This window comes from Myxocyprinus asiaticus, chromosome 18 (assembly GCF_019703515.2).
Source record: "Myxocyprinus asiaticus isolate MX2 ecotype Aquarium Trade chromosome 18, UBuf_Myxa_2, whole genome shotgun sequence".
Taxonomy (NCBI): domain Eukaryota; kingdom Metazoa; phylum Chordata; class Actinopteri; order Cypriniformes; family Catostomidae; genus Myxocyprinus; species Myxocyprinus asiaticus.
In genome coordinates, this window is record NC_059361.1 from 47,205,130 (window position 1) to 47,226,657 (window position 21,528).

A 21,528-nucleotide genomic window follows, 5' to 3' on the forward strand; every position below is an offset into this window, starting at 1 on the left:
ATCGTGGCCATGCTGAGTCCAGGGACATCAAAGCACTTACCTGGCTCCTTGTGACCACCCCCGGAACAGCCTGGGACGGGGGAGGAAGAGGCCTGTCCTCATAACCCATGGAGACTGCCACATCGGGGCGGCTGCGTGCCACAGCTGGGCGCTCAGGGGCGGAAAGGGCACCGCTGGAGCGCCAATTCTGCAAGAAAAAGCCTGTGGACAATAGTCGTGGTGACGACCGTACGCACCGGGTATGTGACCCAGGGAGGAAGGAAGCTGCTCTTTTGCTGAACTGTTGGGTACTGCAGCCACTTGGGCGTGCGGCGAAATCAAACAAAAAGGCAACAAAAGATTTTCCACCCAGCCCTCCACCGGGGGATGGAGTGGTCTTCCTACCAGCTCCACGTGAGTGGGTTCCCTCGTCCCTGGGTTGCCCGTCTTAGGGGCGCTTCGAGGACCTCCGTGGGTTCTTCGGTGCCGGCTGTGAGACGGGTGGCGTCGGCTTCCTGCGGTGGGCTCCACGCCGGGGCCGGGCTAAAGGGTTCCACTATAACCCGACGCTCGCGGCCGCCCGGTAAAGCATGTCCTTCATTTCAGCATCGGCCTGTGACTGGGTGATCGTCCCCAAGGGGGAAGCCCAGCTGAGGCTTCTGCGTCCGACTGGACAAGCCCACTCTCCGGTGCTGCGCTTGAGAGCTCATCATCTTCGCGAGCTCCGAACAAGAAGCCAGGCTCGCCGTGAGACGAGCCGGCGAACTCATCCAGAAACCCGATTGGGGCAGACGAGCGTGCTGGGGAATGGGAGGTCTGCAGGGGGATACCCGGCGGAGACGATCCCATTGGGGTCCCCAACGAAAGCAAGCCGCAACCGCAACATTGCCATGGTCATGTTCTCGCAGTGAGAACATGAACCATTCACAAACACTGCCTCTGTGTGGGTCGTGCCCAGACACGAAAGACAGCGATCATGACCATCCAAAGTTGAGAGATAACGACCGCAACCAGGAATAACACACAATCGGAAAGGCATCTTTGAAAAGACGCGTCTTTAAAAAGACATTCCGTGTGTGCGCTCTTTTAGAGAAATATATACTCTTTTAGAGGGGAAAAAGGCTCTTTCAGAAAATATACTCTCTAGTTTTTCTGCCAAAGCACCCAGGGGCGTTCTCTGCAGTGCACCAGTGCAGAGGAGGGAGAAGCCGCTGAAATGCGCCGTCAGATCCAGCAGAGGTGAATGAACAGTAATATTCAGCTCAATGAGCATGATCGTTCGGCTTCGAAGAGAAAATCTGAATGAGTGGTTGCATACCAGCTCCTTTTATACCTTTATGTCCGGGGGAGTGGCATGCTAATACCACTCGCCAATTTTCATTGGCCTTTTATCAAAGACCAGAGGTGTCTCGGGCTCCCAAGAGTGACCCCTAGTGTCACTACATCGACACAACGTCGAGTGAGTGACAGATAGGGAAGCATAAATAGAACAAGCATAAAATAATTAAATATGCCAACCAACTTAAAATGCTAAAGAGTAAAAATGTGCTTACAGACTGGATTTAAATATAGCAAGGGAAGAAGAAGACCTAACATGAAATGGAAGGCTGTTCCACAACTTAGGTGCAGCAACTGAAAAAGCCAATCACCTTTGCATTTAAAGTGAGTGAGGAACAGAGAGAAGTAATTGATTAGAAGACCTGAGAGACCTGGGTTCAGAGTAAGATGAAGCAGTTCACTAATATAATGTGGTGCAAGGCCATGCAAGGCCTTAAAAACAAAAAACAGAACCTTAAAATTAACTCTAAAACTAACTAGTAACAAGTGCAAGGTTGCCAGCACAGGGAAAATTGGTCTCTTTTATTAGTCCCTGTTAAAAATCTTGCTGCTGCATTTTGAACCATCTGCAGACGTGCAAGGGAAGTCTGTGGCATGCCGACATACAAGGAGATACAATAGTCAAGCCATGAGGTAATGAGTGCATTAATTATTATTTTCAGGTCTTTCCATGAAATAAATGGTTTTATCTTTGAAATACAAGCCTTAAAGGTGAAATCAGGAATAAAACAACGATAATACCCCACCAACTCGAGGAAGACACTTACCTGCTTCTTGGAGCTGGGTCTGCTGATGCAGAACCCTGGGTACCATGCCTCCGAGAGTCCCAGATGGCATTTGCGAGGGTTGCCGGTGAGTCCAGCCCTACGTAAGGTTGACAGCACCTTACCAAGGTGGTCCAGATGATCTTCCCAGCTCTCTGTATGGATCACGATCTCGTCCAGATAGGCTGCTGTGTACTGCCAGTGGGGCTGCAGGATGATATTCATCATTCTCTGGAACATCATGGGTGCCCCATGCAGCCCGTAGGGAAGGACCCAATATTGCCAGTGGCCTGAGGGGGTGCTAAAGGCAGTTTTCTCTCTCGCCTAGGGTGGAGATCAATAGAGCCCTTCCCAGCTGATCTATCAACTCATCGATGCAAGGCATGGGATACCTGTCGAATGTCGAGACCTCATTCAGCTTCCTGAAGTCATTACTGAAGCAGTAAGTGCCGTTGCTTTTTGGGACCATGACAGTAGGGCTGGAACATGGGCTCTTCAATGCTTCGATGACTCCCAGGTTTAACATCCACTGTATCTCCTCCTTTATGGCTTTTCTGTGAGACTCCAGAACCAGATAGGGCCGTTGCCATACATTAACACCTGGTGGGGTCCTGATGTCATGTGAGATGACACATGTCCACCCGGGGAAAGTCGAAAAGACATAGCTGAAGCGGTAAACCAGGGCCTCCAGTTCTTCTGAGCCGAGGAAAGATTGTTTATGTGGATGCAATAAGTCATTTAAAAAACATCTCATGATATCAGCCAGGAAGTTAAAGCTTGGTCACAAATGGGTCTTCCAAATGACAATGACCCCAAGCATACCTCCAAAGTTGTAGCAAAATGGCTTAAGGGCTTGTCATGTGGAAGGCAAAGCGGTGCTTGGCACTGGCGTTGAGGGGAGCGTTGATGCCTCAACGCAACTCATAATGATAATAATAATAATAAACTTGATTTTTATATAGCACCTTTAAAAAATAAAAAACAGAAAAGGTCAAGTAAAAGCCCTTCTAAAAAAAAAAGTCTTAAGAACTCCTTGCCTAGAGAAATTAGGGAAGAATTAACTTTAGGCTCTTTCAAATCTAGCTGAAAAAGCCCTGTCTCCCTTAGAGCGTAGCTGACTCTGTGGCAAAGACAACAAACCAGAATCAGAAGAACGGAGATTATGAGGGGGAGAGTAGGGAGTTCAAATTGACATCAAATAATGTGGAGCCAAACCATGTAGTGCCTTTGTTTTTTACATTTCCAGTTTTTCGAGCAGAATATTTAAAACCACTCAAAAACTAACAGGAAGCCAGTGCAAGGATTCCAAAATTGGGTGGATGTGATCATTTGCTTTAGCCTTTGTCAGTATTCTAGCTGCTGAATTTTGTACATACTGAAGTTTATTAAGTGTTGATTTAGATACCCCTGCAAGAAGAGCATTACAGTAATCAATGCGAGAGAAAACAAAAGGATTGGTTCATTTCTCTTCAACAGTTGAGGATAACATAGGATGTAATCTTGCTATATTTCTAAGGTTTTAAAGGATGTTTTAACAGTATTCTGGACATGAGATTCAAATGTAAACCGGAATAAAAAATCACTGCAAGATTTTTCAATTTGTTTTGAAACTGAATAACGGAGTCATCTACAGAAAATAAGGAATAAGTGGCTTTACGAAGCTGATGAGTAGAGTCAATAAGCATTACTTCAGTCTTTTTACAATTTAGAAGAAGAAAATTTTGTGACATCCATGTTTTTATATTAGAAATACAATTAGCAAGAAAGGAGACAGCTGTAATGTTTTCAGGTTTGGAGTGGATGTAAATCTGCATATCATCTGTGTATTAATTAACATCTAAACCTAGTTAGCGTAAAAGCAGACCAAAAGGAAACATATAAATGCTTAAAAAAAGAGGGTCAAGTATAAATCCCTGGGGGACACCAGACTTGACTAAACCAGTTTCTGACCTAAATCAACCAAAAGAGACAAAGTGACAATGGTCAGAGAGATGAGACTTAAACCATTTTTAAACAATTTCAGAGATACCAAAAACAGATTCAAGACGGGTAAGTAAGATGTTGTGGTCAACAGTATTGAAAGCAACGGTGAGATCAAGGAGGATGACAATTGGAAGAAAACCAGAGTCTGCTGCTAATTAAAGATTGCAAATTGCAAGGGTTCGAAAAGGTTATTTGCAACTAAGTGGTTATGTAACTGAAATGCAACTGTTCGTTCAATAATGTTTGCAAGAAAAGGTAAAATAGAGATAGTTGTCCAGTGCCATATTTTGCTTTTTGGTACTGGGGTTATAGTAGCAGTTTTAAGAAATTCTGTTACAACACCAAGGCACAGCGAATCATTGATAATGTTAAAAACAAAAGGACAAAAAAATAAAAAAAGTAAAACATAACTTAAATAAACAAATAGGAATGGGATCAAGTATACTAGTGGTTGCTTTCATATACTAAACCTGTTTAATTAATGAAGCAGAGTCTGGTAGAGACATTTCTGATAAAGTAGAGCCAGAGAAAGTGGGCACACTAACAGAAAGTGTAGAAGAAACAGGAGTTGAAGAGGAAATAGCGTGATGTATGTTGGCTGTCTTGGAATTATAAAAATGTTAAAAGTATTACATAGTTGAGATGATGCAGGAAGGGTGACAGGACTGTTGGATTTGAGTAATTTGTTAATAGTACGAAAAATATATATAGGGTTGATTTGGTTACTTTCTACAATGTGAGAAAAATAGGTTGATCTAGCAGATTCAATTTCAGCTTTGTATTCACATAGGTGGTCCTTCCAAGCCTGGTAGTAGACAATTAGGCCAGAAAGACACCACCTACGCACAAATCTACATGAAACTGTCTTCATTTATCTTAGATCAGGGGTCTTCAACCATTTTCACGCCAAGGACCCCTTGGTGGGTAGAGAGACGGAGCCGTGACCCCCGTTACATATTGTATAAAATTGAGTGTTGCGTTTTATGCCTATCAAAATGTGTATGGTAGGCTACCACGTTACTGTATGTATACTTCATGATGTTTACACTGCAAAGCCATTGAAATAATCATTAAATGCTGTCCTACTGAAAAGACCAGCTAAAACCAGCATAAGCTGATTGGCTGGTAGTCTGCAGGGGTCTGCAACATTTTTGACATGAAGTGACATTTTTAAATTTCCCTGTAAATCCCTGTGCCAAACCTCCTCCAAAAAGAAAGAAAAAGACAGACAGACAGAAAAACAGAAAAACAGACAGACCCTGTCCATGCAGAACAAAACACATTTTATAAGGTTACTAAAATGGAGTCTTCATCTCATGTGAGTGATCGATTTTATACCTGTATTTTAAAATTACTGTTGATTTCATTGAGTAAAAATTTGTAATGAGGAAAACAATGACTGAATGCACCTTGAATTATGTTGATTTGAGAGTCTCCATCTTGTGTGTGTGGAACGTTAAGGACCGTGTATGCCAGTTTGATAATCTCAGCGGTATTTACACCAGGCAAGTACGCTATTGTTCTGAAAGCAGGCTGTTATCTGCTCAACCGCACAGCGCGACCAACGTAAAGCAGACACGTTTACTCACACGACCCTCCACTGCAGCACTGCTGAACCTGATGTGTGTCGTGCTTTAAGCGGCTTGTGATGAGCAATGGTCGTGTGAAGGGTTTGTCTGGGCTGCACGCTTCTGCTGACTAGCACTGTTTAGTCACACTTTAAGATTTGGCATGCAGCTGCGAAGGACTTCAACATGTCGATAATTCATAATCCTGTCTCTCGCTGTCGCTTGTGTGCAAGTGAGTGATTATTACAAATGCCACAAATGGTGGATCAAACAATAATTTGCGGAACCCCTGCTTGTCTTAGATTATAGGTATACCGGGGGCAGAACAAAAGTAGCATATATTGTGGGATTTTAAAGGTGCAATTGTATCAAGGGAAGATACCAGAGCACTGTTGAACAAACATATATTGTCTTCAAGGAGATCAACAGAGGAAAAACTTGATAAAGAAGAAAAAACTAAATTGGCAAATTCAGGCAAACCAATAGATTTGAAGTTACTACATTTTACAGAGTGAGAAAGGGAAATACTATAGCTAAATGATCAGAAAGGCCTAGGTCAAGGGAAGAACACTGAGACAGAAAATTACCATTCGCAATGATCAGATCTAAAGTATTTTCTTTGTTATGTGTACGGCCATAGACAAACTGAAATAAATCAAAACATTCCAAAAGAGATAAAAAGTCAAACTAGAATAATTAGAATCAATATGTATGTTAAAGTACCCGAGAATAAGAGTTCTCTTTAACTTAAGACACAACATCAAAAGCAAATCAGCAAATTCACCGCAAAAAGCTTAATTTGGCTATGGAGGTCTGTATACTGGTAGTACAATAAGGAACAGAAACATTTAAAACAAGACATTCAAATGTTGTAAAAACAGGTACAGTCACAGGGCGAAGATTATACAACAGATTGTAGATAACAATAATGCCTCTGCCTCTCCCTGAGGGGTGCGGGAGATCAAACAATCCGTAGCCCATAGGAGTGATTTGATTAAAAATTAAACCGTCATTTTGTTTGTGCCAGGTTTCAGTTAAACAGAAAAAGTCCAGATTCTTTTCTGTAATAATATCCAAAATAATAAAAGCCTTATTGTACACGGAGCATGTGTTGAACAACGCTGATCTGACCAGACACGGAGACACGGAATGAGGCAATGGGATATCCAATTTCGGGAGCAATAGTAAATGATTGTGATCAATGCCAGTGCGAGATGGTTTAACCACCTTGCGCTGAAATATAGGGATGGTGACTGCAGATGAAGTTGAGTTAAAAGAGCTGCACCCAGTCCCATGGTGAGGTTGCAGGATTTCAGCAATTTGGCAGAGATCATATGTGTCTTTAACCAGGTAAAAGTTCAATTTTAATTGCAGTAATTGTCATGCAGAATACCTTATAGGCATAGCCATGGAATCCATGTCCACAGTGATTCCAGAGCACAGACGATCCTGGGCAAGGCAACAGGGCTGACTCCACCAAACAGTAGTAATAAATAAGAACAGCAGTCCAGCTTGCGTATACGTCACAGATGTGGAATAGATAAAAGTATTAGATTTGAAAACCAATGCAACCATTTAAAATATCACTGAAAATATATATATATAAAAATAAAAAAAACTGGCGAGAGGAGCGGCAGCCAGACGCGCCAGCGTTCCCTATCAATCAGAAGATGAATAAGAGTGTGAAAGGTGCTTTAAAATGATAAAAGGACATTATTGAAACTCATAATAATTTTTATTAGGCTATTAGTGTTGTTGTCTTTTAGGATGAAAATTCATGCTCAGCAGTTAAAATATTATAGGAAAATGATAGATCTGCTTTGTTCTTGTAGTGCTTAAACACTATAAAGTCTCTTGGTAGATACAGGTCATGAAAGACTCAAAATGATTAGATGACTCATTCATAGCGCATAAGATGCTCATTTGTCGCCACTTCCACTTCTTCCAGCAGAGGTCACTGAATTAATCAGTTAATAAAACTGAACATATTTGTAAAACAGAAGCAAGCCACACCAAAATACCCTTTATTTTTTGCAGCTAATTCTGCACAATTGTGCAGTTACTTTGCTATGTGAATCATTAAAATAGCTGGAATTGGTGCTTAGCATATTCTTTAAAAAAAATATCCCCAAAAAACATGTTTGTTGACCAGTTATAGTCGCGCCTTTTTAGCCCCTCATCAGTTTGCATCCCTGGTTTAATTAATCTGTAAATGAGATAAAACACCTCAATATTTCAATTTTTCTCAATGGCAGACTTCAAACTCGAATTTTTAGAGCAGTACATTCTAAAAGTGCATTGCTTAAAATGTATGAGCTTGTATTTTTGTCATTTTTACTATAATTACACATATGAAAATCACAACAATTAAACAGACAAATGGGACATCGTACATCGATACAGGATAAAACACTTCAATATTAGACACAGACAATGAAATTCACCATGTACCTGCCTCATTGAACTGCCACTATTAAACTTGAAACATTTCAAATGACCCATTTCTCCGTCAACTTTAGTAATTGTTAACAACTCAGACATGAAACACAACTGACTGATATAACATTTCAGAGAAATCATCCTGGATTAACACATGAAATAATTTTCTTTTTTTTTTACACAAAGCCAACACTTTCATTTATGTTTCATTCTTCTCAAAAGCAGACTTAAAACTGAAGAGAAAATGGCTTATTCTAATTAATGTGCTTAATTCTCACCTGCAGGTATCCCTATATCCCCATTTAGGTCTACAGTAATAAACATAATTTTTAAATACTCTTTACAATTTGAAGGTCTTGAAAAGTACTAAAATAAATAAAAATATTTACAGATACTTTTCTTTCATTTTAGTGGACTGAAGCTGCTTTTTCACTGCATATGACAAATGACAGACCAGAAGTCAGTCATTTCTAATGTAGATTTGTACAGTGGCTGCATGAAGGTCCGACCATCTGCGGAAGCTGATTTCCGGATCTGACTGCAGATTCTGATACATTGAAATATTTGTGTGACTAGAAGTGTATGTGACTGCCCGACCAGATGTGATGTATTTATTCAAAACAACATGTGTAAATAAATATCGATTTTTGTCCTAAAATGTATTCTTTATTCTGAATGTAGGAGTCAGAAAATGATCATTCACATTGCAATATACAGTTGTGCTCAAAAGTTTGCATACCCTGGCAGAAATTGACATTTTGGCATTGATTTTGAAAATATGACTGATCATGCAAAAAAAAAAAACTGTCTTTTATTTAAGGATAGTGATCATATGAAGCCATTTATGGCTCCTTTTTAAATCATAATGGTAACAGAAATCACCCAAATGGCCCTGATCAAAAGTTTACATACCCTTGAATGTTTGGCCTTGTTACAGACACACAAGGTGACACACACAGGTTTAAATGGCAATTAAAGTTTAATTTCCCACACCTGTGGCTTTTTAAATTGCAATTAGTGTCTGTGTATAAATAGTCAATGAGTTTGTTAGCTCTCACATGGATGCACTGAGCAGGCTAGATACTGAGCCATGGGGAGCAGAAAAGAACTGTCAATAGACCTGCGTAACAAGGTAATGGAACTTTATAAATATGGAAAAGGATATAAAAAGATATCCAAAGCCTTGAAAATGCCAGTCAGTACTGTTCAATCACTTATTAAGAAGTGGAAAATTCGGGGATCTCTTGATACCAAGCCAAGATCAGGTAGACCAAGAAAGATTTCAGCCACAACTTCCAGAAGAATTGTTCGGGATACAAAGAAAAACCCACAGGTAACCTCAGGAGAAATACTTGTTGGCCCCTCTCCAAACATAGCACTTATGGTTGTGACCATAAAGCTCTATTTTGGTCTCGTCACTCCAAATTACAGTGTGCCAGAAGCTGTGAGGCATGTCAAGGTGTTGTCGGGCATATTGTAACCAGGCTTTTTTGTGGCATTGGCTTCTTTCTGGCAACTCGACCATGCAGCTAATTTTTGTTCAAGTATCGTCGTATTGTGCTCCTTGAAACAACCACACCGTCTTTTTCCAGAGCAGCCTGTATTTCTCTGGCATTTGACATTATTCAAAATAATTTTGAAACAATTTGGGTAAATATAAGAGGACTATTTTAAAGTCTGTTGTAAGAGCCACACTTCCTGCTGCCAGGTGGTGGCACTATGACCGTGACCCAAAATAGTCACATCCATGTGATTAGCCCCCAAGACTAAACATATATCTAAATTTTTATCTAAATCACACATTGCATACATAAGATATGAGACACTTCCTGTTTCAATTTAGCATCTACAGTGTCTTATGATGTTGCACAAATTTGGTGCCAGTCACATGAATCCCTTAGGAGGAGTATTTAAAAGTTCAGAGCCTGTGATTTTCAGAAAATTAAAAATGGCCAACTTCCTGTTGGGCAAGCTAATGACTGTAAGTATGAAAGTTGTTCAGCTTGATGAGAACAATGTCTGTACCAAGTTTGGTGACTCTAGGTGAAAATGGGGGTGCTACAGAAACCCCGTTACATGCCCATTTTAAAGGGGGCACTACAGAGCCCCCCCCCTACATGCCTATGTGTGAACTTTTGCTCAGTCTTAATGGCCAAAGACTCTGATGTGTGTGCAGAATTTCATGAAATTTCAAGTATGCCATATGCCTCAAAAACACCCAAATATAGGAAGAAAGGAATAATAACAATTAATGTGTTGCCATGGCAACACTATTTAAGATATCAAATATCCCTTGACAATTTTACATCAGCAGTGTCTTCACATTATTCTAAAGAATTTTAAAGCAATTCATGTAAAAATAAGAGGGCTATTTAAAAGTGCCATACTTCCTGCTGCCAGTTGGTGGTGCAATGACTGTGACCCATAATAGCCATATCAATGTGATCAGCCCTCATTACCAAACATACAGCTGAATTTTCATTAAATTCACACAGAAGATATAAGGAACTTCCTGTTTTCCATTTTTTGCCATAAATGGCTTTGCCATGGTGACAACATTCAAAATATCAAAAATCTGTTCGCAATTTACCATCTACAGTGTCTTGGCATGATGTTGCACAAATTTGGTGCCAGTCACATGAATACCCTAGGAGGAGAATTTAAATGTTCAGGGCCTGCAATTTTTAGAAAATCCAAAATGGCCGACTTCATGTTGGGCAGAGCTAATGACTATGAGTATGAAAGTTGTTCAGGCTTCATGAGAACTACAGTTGAAGTTTACATACACCTTAGCCAAATACATTTAAACTCAATTTTTCACAATTCCTGAAATTTAATTGTAGAAAACATTCCCTGTCTTAGGTAGTTAGGATCACTACTTTATTTTAAGAATGTGAAATGTCAAGTCAAGTGATGCCTTGCAAGGTTCGGACGTGTGAACGGCAAGCTCTATGCACTTTGCTATTTTTAATACTTTTTATGTCATAAACCGGTGAGATTCGATACACCCTGATCCTTAACTGTTCTAGGAAGAAAATATGTCACAGAATTCAAAATCTTCAGGCTCTGGAGACATTAAAAGACACTTACGTGCTCAAGCTAATGCCCCCCCCCCCCCCAGAGGCCGGAGAAGTAAAGGAAATTCGCCGAGAATTGTTGAACATGTCGGCAATGCTGATGAAGGTCGAGGATCTTGCTGTTTTACATCGATCGATCATTGCCATGGAGATGAAATTGACTGAGGTGGTTACAAGAGTGGGAGATGTTGAGAAACGGATCGATTATCTGGAGTCATCGGAGAGGGAATTAGCTGCTAATCCACTAGTGACCAAGGTGGATTTGGAGCATATCTGGGAGAAGTTGGAAAACTTGGAGAATCGTAACCGGCGGAATAACGTATGCATTGTTGGAATTCCTGAGGACGAAGAAGGTAGGGATATGGTGAAATTCCTGGACGGGCTCTTTCCGAGTCTGCTAGACATAACAGGCCATAAGCTGGAAATCGAGCGACCTCACATGATTCCGGCTCAGCAATCCACTGAGGGAGACAGGCCCCGATCAATTCTGGCCAAATTTCTGAGATCATCCAATAAAGATTTTGTGTTACGTGAGGCGAGGAGTAAAGGAAGGCTTTCTTGAAAGAACCACAGCATTTTCTTGTTCTCAGACTTTGCGAATTTGACAAGAGAGAAACGTGATCGATTCAAGGAATGCATGAAACTGTTACATCAATGGAAGGTGGCTTTTGCATTGATATTCCCGGCCAATTGAGAATAGATGCTAAGGTTGGCTGTAAAGTATTTACATATCCCCAGCAAGTGATGTCCTTCATAAAGTCAAAGGACTGAGTAAGTTATTTTGTGGTACTCACGTTGCAGCCAAGTGGACCAACTCACTGAACATCCACTTGACCTCCGAGGAAGCTGAGCACCTTATTTGTTTCATTTTGTGCTGGTTCTGCCTAGCGGCTGGAGTTTGTTTTGTGTAGTAGCACTCCTTCGGGACAGTGTTGTGGATGAATCTGCACGTTCTTTGTGCTTATGCCTCCTATTGGTTGGAGTTTGTTTTGTGTAGTATTTCTTGCAGGACATTGGAGTGATTGGGTCTTTGTTACACTCATGTAGCAGTAGAATGGGCCGGCTCACTGAAAATTCGTTTGACTGTCCGAGGAAACTGAACAGCCATTTTTTTTTGTGTGTGTGTTGGTTCCGCTAGCAGCTGGAGTTTATTTTGTGGAGGAACACACCTTTGGGACAGATATGTGGATGAATCTACACGTTCTTTGTGTTTATTCTGCCTATTGGCTGGAGTTTGTTTTATAGATTATCTTCTGTTTTATCTTCTAATTCTGTTTCACAAAATTTGTATAGAAACTTGAGCAATCCGACGGCAAAGTTGTCACAGGGGGTTTTGTAGGCGTACATGGAATGTTTGAGTTTAGAGAGATGGATGCCAGTTGGCGCTGTCATGCGCAGGGTTAAGTTTGGGGTTTGATTGTTGCACTAATTTTGGAATGTGGTCGTTATAATTTTGTTTTTGACACACAATCTATTTTTTCTAATATGTCAAAATGTAAAATGTTAGTGTGAGAGGATTGTCTCTCTCCACGTGGAATGTGAATGGGTTGGGGCACCCCATAAAAAGAAGGAAGGTTGTTTCTCTTCTTAAATGTAAGAAATATGATTTAGTGTTTATTCAAGAAATGCATCTTTCCCGGCAGGAATCTGAAAAATTGGGGAAGATATGGAGTGGACATGTTTTCTTCAGTGCTGGCTCAAGTAAGAGCAGGGGAGTCATGACACTGATAAGTAAGCATCTACAATTCAAATGTCTCAAACAGATTAAAGATAAATTAGGAAGAGTCATTATTGTTTTAGCAGAAATTCAGGGGCAAAGTTTGATTTTGGCTAATATTTACGCACCTAACGCTGATGATCAGGGCTTTTTTATAGATCTTGAAGGGATGTTGCAAGCCGCTGGCACCCCTCATGATATAATACTGGGAGGAGATTTTAATCTATTGATGGACTCATTCCTTGATCATAGTGAAGCAAAAGTGTGTAAGCCGGTAGAGCAACGTTGATGTTTCACAGGATGTGTAAAAATCTTGGTCTTACAGATATTTGGAGACTTTTGAACCCATCTGGTAGGGACTATCATTTTTTCATCAGTCCATAAGATTTATTCTAGAATAGATTTTTTTTTTTTATATATATATATATATCTACACTACCATTCAAAAGTTTTGAAACACTTGACTGAAATGTTTCTCATGATCTTAAAAACTTTTGATCTGAAGGCGTATGCTTAAATATTTGAAATTAGTTTTGTAGACAAAAATATAATTGTGCTACCATATTAATTTATTTCATTATAAAACTCAAATGTAATTTAAAAAAATAGTTTTTGAAATTGATGACTTGGACCAAATAATAAAGAAAAGCAGCCAATAAGTGCCCAACATAGATGGGAACTCCTTCAATACTGTTTAAAAATCATCCCAGGGTGATACCTCAAGAAGTTGGAGAAAATGTCAAGAGTACATGTCTGCAAATTCTATGCAAAGGGTGACTACTTTGAAGATGCTAAAATATAACACAGTTTTGATTTATTTTGGATTTTGTTTAGTCACAACATAATTCCCATAGTTCCATTTATGTTATTCCATAATTTTAATGACTTTACTATTATTCAAAAATGTGGAAAAAAAAATATAATAAAGAATGAGTAAGTGTTTCAAAACTTTTGACTGGTAGTGTAAGTCCCTCATTTCATCTGTTGTTGATTGCTCAATTGGAAACATCTTAGTCTCAGATCATGCCCTGGTGTGTTTAGAGGTGTTGCCACATATGGAGAAAAAGAAATCATATAGTTGCCGCTTTAATGTATCCCTTTTGCAAAATCCTGAATTCCAACAAATGTTAAAAGCTGAAATCAATGTTTATATGGAGACCAACTGGTCCTCAGTATCTTCTGTGGGCGTGGCTTGGGAGGCACTTAAGGCAGTTCCTAGGGCCTGGATCATACAGTATGCATCATTCACCAAAAAATCCAAAGCACGAGAACTCGTGGAGTTGGAAGGGAATATTAAAAGTGCCGAATGTCGTCTGATGGCCTCAGAGAATTGACCCTATTGAAATACTGATATAATACTATTTTGTCGCGGAAGGTGGAGTTTTGGCTATTCAGGGCAAGACAGTCATACTGTGAGTCTGGGTATAAAGCAGGGAAGCTTTTGGCTAGATATATAAAGCAGAGAGAGTCTTTTTATACCATTCCCTCAGTGAAATCTGCTGGTGGTGAAATACTTACCTCGCCATTGATATTAATAATGCTTTTTAAGAATTCTATCTTGATCTCTATAGTTCCATGTCTTCGTCTACTGATGAAGATATTAGAAACTTTGTGGAACCATTAGAACTCCCTAAACTGACGACTAAGCGAAAAGATTCTCTTGATTCTAAGATAACCTTGGAGGAGCTTGGCGAGGTAATTAAGGCCTTGCGCAAGGCTCCGGGGCCAGACGGCTTTGCCGCTGAATCTTATGCTACAGAACTGGCTCCACTTTTTTCTTTTTTTTTTCCCCCTTTTTCTCCCAATTTGGAATGCCCAATTACCAATGTGCTTTTAAGTCCTCGTGGTAGTGTAGTGATTCGCCTTAGTCCGGGTGGCGGAGGATGAATCCCAGTTGCCTCCACATCTGAGATCGTCAACCCACACATCTAATCATGTGGCTTGTTGAGTGCATTACCACGGAGACATAGCACGTGTGGAGGCTTCACGCCACCCACCGCGGCAACCACGCTCAACTTACCACGCGCCCCACAGAGAACGAACCACATTATAGCGATCACGAGGAGGTTACCCCATGTGACTCTACCCTCCCTAGCAACCGGGCCAATTTGGTTGTTTAGGAGATCTGGCTGGAGTCACTCAGCATGCCCTGGGATTCGAACTAGCGAACCCCAGGGGTGGTAGCCAACGTCTTTACCACTGAGCTACCCAGGCCCCTAGCTCCAGTTGTGTTAAAAGTTGAAACAGAATCATTAAAGAATGGAAAGCTTCCGCCAACCATGACACAAGCCCGGATCAGTCTGATTCTTAAAAAGGACAAAGATCCAAGCGAGTGTAAGGGTTACCGTCCAATTTCCCTGATCCAGCTAGATGTAAAAATATTGTCAAAAGGTTTGGCTAACCGATTAAGACATCTCTTTTACGTATAGATCAGGTGGGGTTTATTCGGGGCCGCAGCTCTTCTGATAACATTAGGCATTTCATCAATATCATGTGGTCAGTGGCGAATGATCAGACTCCAGTCGCTGCCATCTCACTTGACACCGAAAAGGCGTATGATATGGTAGAATGGGATTATCTTTTTAAGATTTTGGAAATATACAAGTTTGGGAATACTTTTATTGGATGGATTAAGTTACTCTATAGACACCCAGTAGCGGCGGTACAAATTTATTAATTTCAGATAATTTTACTCTGGATAGGGGCACCCGGCAGGGTTGCCCTCTTTCCCCATTATTGTTCTGTCTTGCCCTGGAACCATTAGCAGCCATGATAAGAAAGGAAAATGATTTTCCAGGGGTGGTGGCAGGAGGTATGGTGCATAAGCTTTTGCTTTACGCAGATGATATTTTATTATTCGTCTCTGACCCTACTAGATCTATGCCTTGCCACTACAGAATTATTAATTCCTTTTCTAAGTTCTCGGGATATAGAGTCAATTGGTCTAAATCCCAAGCTTTGGCTCTGACAGCATACTGCCTGGTAACGTCTTTTCAGCAATGTGCCTTTCAGTGGCCCAAACAGGGCATTACGTATTTGGGTATTTTATTCCCAGCAAATTTGTCTGAGTTAATTTTGACCCTTTAATAAAAAGTTTTTCGAGCGATTTGGGCAGGTGGGTTTCATTACATTTATTTATGAATGGGAAGGTTAATGTTATTAAAATGAATTGTATTCCAAAATTCAACTACCTGCTACAGTCTCTCCTTATAGATCCCCCTCTCTTCTTATTTCAAGCAATTTGATAGCATAGCGAAGTCCTTCATTTGGAATGGTAAACATCCCAGATTACATTTCAGTAAGCTGCATAGGCTGATTGACAAAGGTGGGCTAGGCCTACCAAAGATTTTGTTTTATTATTATGCATTCGGTTTCAGACATTTGGCTCATTGGTCGCTTCCACCCAAGAGAGCCCCTCCCTGGTTTTGTATTGAACAGGAAGTTATTTCCCCCTATTTTGCCATTGCAAAGACTTTCTATCAAACTAACCGGAGAAGATAAGTTACACCCCGTTATCTCACATTTGCACTCGGTATGGTCCAGAGTGTTTAATTCGGACATTTTAAATTTTGCCTCAAGCATATGGTTGAACCCAAAATTACGTATTAATAAGTCCCCTTTCTGCTGGTCAGAGTGGATTGCGAGGGGGGTTGCTACACTCGGTGACCTATATGAGAGTGGAGTGTTGAGATCCTTTAAAAATTGGGTTCAACATTTTGGGTATTTGGTATTTACAGCTGCGCCACCTGCTCTGTACTATTTTTGGGAGTAGCATACACCCCCCTAAAGTGGCAGACACTCTGGGAGTGGTGATTACTGCTTTTGGGAAAGGTCATGAGGCATCAGTGTATTACTCCCTGCTAATTCAGAGTCTGGGGGATGGAGCTTTAACTTCTGTCAAGAGATTATGGGAGAAAGATTTAAACTTGGTATTGGAAGAGGACATGTGGGCTAGGATTCTAAAAAATGTCAAGTCTGTATCTAGAGATGCAAGGGTTCGCCTTATGCAATTCAAGATTTTACATCGATTCTATTGGACCCCTCTAGATTGTATAGGCTTGGTCCTAAAGACACACCCAGCTGCTGGTGATGCCAGTCAGAAGATGGAGACACAACTCATGTCTTTTGGTGGTGTGTTAAGATCCAAGAATTTTGGTTGAAGGCTCAGAGTTTTATGTGTGATGTATTGGGCACTCAAATTTCATTTTACCCCAGACTCTGTATTTTAGGCGATGGGGCAGTCATCAATATAGAGAATAAACACATTAAAAAATTGGGTCCTAACCAGCATCATGATCGCCAGACAAATAGTTTTAAGGGGATGTAAGTCAGCTGGAGCGCCCCATTTCAGGAGTGGTGCTCAGAGATGGGGAGGGTGGCGGCTTTTGAAGAAGGCTTATCTATAAGACTGGGGAATTTGGACTTGTTTTTTGGGAAATGGGGCAAATATCTGGCGTTTTTGGAGGGCTCTCAGGGAGGGGCAGTGGAGAGAGAGGTGTAGTTGTTAATGTGTGTGTTTATTATATATATATTTTTTGTGTGTGTGTGTGTCTATAATCATGTGTGACCACTGGGATGTTGTTGAGGGTCAGAGTGGGGTTGGGGATTGGGAGGGGGAGGGGTAATAGTGAGGGTTAAATACTGATTCTGTTTATATGTGTTTTGCTTTTCTTTGTTTAATATATGAATCAATAAAAAAAAATTTAATGACAGTAATCCTTACAGCTAAACTTTTTTTTTTTTTTAATGTCAGAATAATAATAGAGAGAATGATTTATTTCAGCTTTTATTGCTTTCATTACATTCCCAGTGGGTCAGAAGTTTACATACACTTTTATTAGTATTTGGTAGCATTGCCTTTAAATTGTTTAACTTGGGTCAAATATTTTGGGTAGCCTTCCACAAGCTTCTCACAATAAGTTGCTGGAATTGTTGAGTCAGGTTTGTAGTCTTCCTTGCTCGCACACACAGTTCTGCCCACAAATTTTCTATCAGATTGAGGTCAGGGCTTTATGATGGCCATTCCAATACATTGAATTGTTGTCCGTAAGCCATTTTGCCACAACTTTGGAGGTATGCTAGGGGTCATTGTCATTTGGAAGACCCATTTTCGACCGAGCTTTAACTTTCTGGCTGAGATGTTGCTTCAATATATCTACATAATTTTCCTTCCTCGTGATACCATCTATTTTGTGAAGTGTGCCAGTCCCTCCTGCAGCAAAGCACCCCCACAACATGATGCTGCCACCCCCATGTTTCACGGTTGAGATGGTGTTCTTCGGCTTGCAAGCCTCACCTTTCCTTTAAACATACTGATGGTCATTATGGCCAAACAGTTCAATTTTTGTTTCATCAGACCAGAGGATATTTCTCCAAAAAATCTGATCTTTGTCCCCATGTGCACTTTCAAACTGTAGTCTGGATTTTTTATGGTGGTTTTGGAGCAGTGGCTTCTTCTTTGCTGAGCAGCCATCCAGGTTATGTCGATATAGGACTCGTTTTACTGTGGATATAGATACTTGTCTTCACAAGGTCCTTTGCTGTTGTTCTGGGATTGATTTGCACTTTTCGCACCAAACTATGTTCATCTCTAAGAGACAGAATGCGTCTCCTTCCTGAGCGGTATGATGGCTGCGTGGTCCCATGGTGGTCATACTTGCCTACTATTGTTTGTACAGATGAACGTGGTACCTTCAGGCATTTGAAAATTGCTCTCAAGGATGAACCAGACTTGTGGAAGTCCAAAAAATTTTCTTTTTTAGTTTAAATGTAGGCCTTAAAATACATCCAAAGGTGCACCTCCAATTCAGTACACCTCCTATCAGAAGCTAATGGTCTAAAGGTTTGACATAAGTTTCTGGAATTTTCCAGGCTGCTTAAAGGCACAGTTAACTTAGTGAATGTAAACTTCTGACCCACTGGAATTGTGATATAGTCAATTAAAAGTGAAACAATCTGTCTGTAAACAAATGTTGGAAAAATTACTTGTGTCATGCACAAAGCAGATGTCCTTAATGACTTGCCAAAACTATAGTTTGCTAATATGAAATCTGTGGAGTGGTTAAAAAAATGAGTTTTAATTACTTTAATTTAAGTGTATGTAAACTTCTGACTTCAACTGCTTATATGTACCAATTTTGGTGACTGTAGGTGAAAATTGGGGTGCTACAGAGCTACAGAAATTTCAAGAGTTTTCACGCATTTTAAGTACCCAAAAAAGTACAGAAAACCTTGAAATAATAATAATCCTTAGAAAAACAATAGGGCCTCTGCACTTTCAGTGCTTGGGCCCTAATAATACTAACAAGCAGCGATGACAGGCCCAAGCACCATGGGTCCATTTCAACCTGGTGGCTTTCAGAAAACAATGCAAGGTGGACACATTTATTTGGCGTTTGACATTATTCTAAACAATTTTGAAGCAATTTGGGTAAATATAAGAGGACTATTTTAAAGTCTGCTGTAAGAGCCACACTTCCTGCTGCCAGGTGGTGGCACTATGACCATGACCCAAAATAGTCACAACAATGTGATTAGCCCCCAAGACTGCATCTGAATTTTTATCTAAATCACACATTGCACACAGAAATTATGAGACACTTCCTGTTTCCCATTTTTTGCCATTAATTTAATGCCTTGCCATGGTAAAAGCATTCGATATATCAAAAAGATGTTCAAAATTAACATCTTCAATGTCTTGGCATAATATTGTCTAAATGTGTTGACAGTCTCATGAATCCCCTAGGAGGAGTATTTAAAAGTTCAGACACTGCAATATTCAAAAAATCCAAAATGACCGACTTCTTGTTGAGCTAATAACTATAATTATGAAAGTTGTCTGGCTCCCAGTTGTCCGGAAAGATGTCCATTTGAAAGGGGGTGCTACACACCCCTTACACAACCATGCATGAACTTTTGCCCAGACCTAATGGCCAATGACTCTGATGTGTGTGCAAAATTTCTTGAAGTTTTAAGAATGCCAAGTGCCTCAAAAACATCAAAATATAGGAAGAAAGGAATAATAACAATTAATGCATTGCCATGGCAATAGTATTTAAGATATCAAATATCTCTTTACAATTTTACATCAGCAGTGTCTTGACATTATTCTAAAGAATTTTGAAGCAATTCATGTAAACTAAGCTATTTCAAAGTCTGGTAAAAGTGCCATACTTCCTGCTGCCAGTTGGTGGCACTATGACTGTGACCCATAATAGCCACATAAATGTCAGCCCCCATTACCAAACATACAGCTAAATTTTCATCAAAATCATATAATGCACACAGAAGATATAAGGAACTTCCTGTTTCACATAAATGTATTGCTTCGCCATGGCAACACCATTGAAAATATCAAAGATCCGTTTGCAATTTAGCATCTACAATGTCTTTGCATGATGGTACACAAATTTGGTGCCAGTTACATGAATCCCCTAGGAGGAGTATTTAAAAGTTAAGAGCTTGCAATTTTCAGAAAATCCAAAATGGCTGACTTCCTGTTGTGCAGAGCTAATGACTGTGAGTATGAAAGTTGTCTGGCTTGGTGAGGACTATATATGTACCAATTTTGACTGTAGGCTGTTTTCACTGTAGGTGCTAAGTGGGGTGCTACGGAGCCCCTCATCTTCAAGAGGGCGCTACAGAGCCCCTCCTGCACAGGCCCGAGTCCCCAGCCTCCAGCTTTGCCCAGCCCTAATGGCCAATGTCTCTGATGTGTGTGCAAAATTTCAAGAGTTTTCACGCATGTTAAGTACCCCAAAAGTACAGAAAACCTTGAAAAAGCAATAATACTACTAAATATAGCTGCAAGCAGCGATGACCCAAGCAATACGGCGCCATCACCACCTGGTGGCTCTAGGAAAACAAAGCATGGTGGGTGCATGCATTTTAGAGGGTAAATATAAGAGGACTATTTCAAAGTCACACAAAATATCACAATTCCTGTTGTCAGTTGGTGGTGCTACGACCGTGATCCAAAATACTGTAATATGGAAAGTTGTCTGGCTTGATGAGGACTATATATATACTGAGTTTGGTGACTATAGGTCAAACTGACCCCACCACTTTAGTCAAAAGGAGGCACTACTAAGCTTTTGCCTTCACCTAATGGCCAACAACTCTGATGTGTGTGCCGAATTTCATGAAATTTTAAGCATATTAAGAGCCTCAAAACACTAAAATATACAAATAAAAGAATAATAAAGTTTGATGCATTACCATGGCAACACTGTTTAAGAGATCAAGAATCCTTTCACAAAATTACATGAGCGATGTCTTGACATTATTCTGACCAAGTTTGACGTGATTCTGATAAATATATGAGGATTTTTTCAAAGCCTGTTGTAACTGCCACACTTTGTGTTGCCAGTTGGCATTAAGACCATGACCCACAATAGCCACATCCATGCGATCAGCCCCAATGAACAAACAGACAGCACCAATATGATTCAAATCACACAATACACACAGAAATATGGGACACTTCCTGTTTCCCACTTTTTCCATTAATTTATTGCCTCGCCATGGCAACACCATTCAATATATCAAAAATCTGTTCACAATTTAGCATATTCAGTGTCCTGGCATAAGTTTGCCTAAATTTAGTGACAGTCACATGAATCCCCTAGGAGGAGTATTCAAAAGTTCAGAGCCTGCAATTTAAA

At 40.3% G+C, this 21,528-nt stretch overlaps 1 protein-coding gene across 1 annotated transcript in view; it reads left to right on the forward strand.

The window, feature by feature from the left end:
- Positions 1 to 21,528, forward strand: part of LOC127456163 (RNA-binding Raly-like protein) — a 124,042-nt gene that overhangs the window by 89,304 nt on the left and 13,210 nt on the right. The window lies entirely within an intron of this gene.